General features: G+C 46.7%; 1 pseudogene across 1 annotated transcript; it reads left to right on the forward strand.

Annotated features, from left to right (window-relative positions):
• Positions 1 to 565: 565 nt before the first annotated feature.
• SARC_17002 (hypothetical protein) lies at positions 566 to 975 on the forward strand (annotated as a pseudogene; the record flags this gene model as incomplete). The annotated part of the gene is made up of 1 exon: positions 566 to 975.
• Positions 976 to 1,068: the final 93 nt, after the last annotated feature.

A 1,068-nucleotide genomic window follows, 5' to 3' on the forward strand; every position in this document is an offset into this window, starting at 1 on the left:
TACAATGTATGTATATATATATGTGTGTGTTTCAACTGGAACCCCATCTACACTCTGTTTAGACCTATTTGGAAGCATGGTTTGGTGATTAGCCGTATATTTTATCAAAATATCGATATGAACAACTTTAATGCGCATGCCGGGTGAGTGTCTCTAGTCTATTGTCTATGAGCATGTATGTGTGATATTGTGTGTGTGCAAGCATATACCCCTCATTCCACCAGCAATAAGTACTTATCCCAAATGGCGCGTTAAATTCTTTATGTTTGTGCACTTTGCGCTGGTGCGGGTCTATTGGACTGGTCCCTGCACCTGCTGAGTCTTAGGGTTTAGGGTTTTACCATGTCTTGCTATCTACAACTTAGACTTATACAGGGGACTCGATACACAAACACAGTTCGCGTTAACGCGCAAACTCTACGCGTGTCTATGGCTGGCTATCCATAAACCCTAAACCCTAAAACTCTTTCTCCCTCCCTCTCTCTCTCTAACTCCTGTCAAATGTCCCCCCCGCGCACACACACGCCGTGTCCGTCGCTACTGTTTGGTCCGCAGATACTGTGCCATGGCCCAACGAGCCGACGACCCACACCTGCCACTAGGCAGTCGCATCCGATTAATGGCTGAGAGTTTAAACATACGCCGCAAAGTGGTGCAGGACGAACGGAGAAAGCGCAGCCTAGACCCCGACAAAGGGGCGGTATCCAAGTCACTCAACTGCGCCAGGCGGATTATCAGTATAGGAATGAGCATGGCGGAGAAGCCATATAGCGGGTGGGCTGGCGTGGAGGTGCTGCAGAGTGCAGTGAGCTATATTGTACAGTACAACCAGATCATTGAGGCCGAACCGAAGAGTGAGTTTAACATGGAGGTCATGATCTTCTCTCAGCGTATCACAGCGCTGCTCAAGGTGAAGATAGGCGACCACCTCAATATGGCCCGTGAGTTCGAGCCACGGGCAGAACCCAATGCTAGGTGAGTGTGTGCGTATATATATATATATATATATATATATTATTTATTAGTGTATAGTATGTATATAGTATGTATGTATGTATGTGTGTGTGT

Source organism: Sphaeroforma arctica (genome assembly GCF_001186125.1).
Source record: "Sphaeroforma arctica JP610 unplaced genomic scaffold supercont1.9494, whole genome shotgun sequence".
Taxonomy (NCBI): domain Eukaryota; class Ichthyosporea; order Ichthyophonida; genus Sphaeroforma; species Sphaeroforma arctica.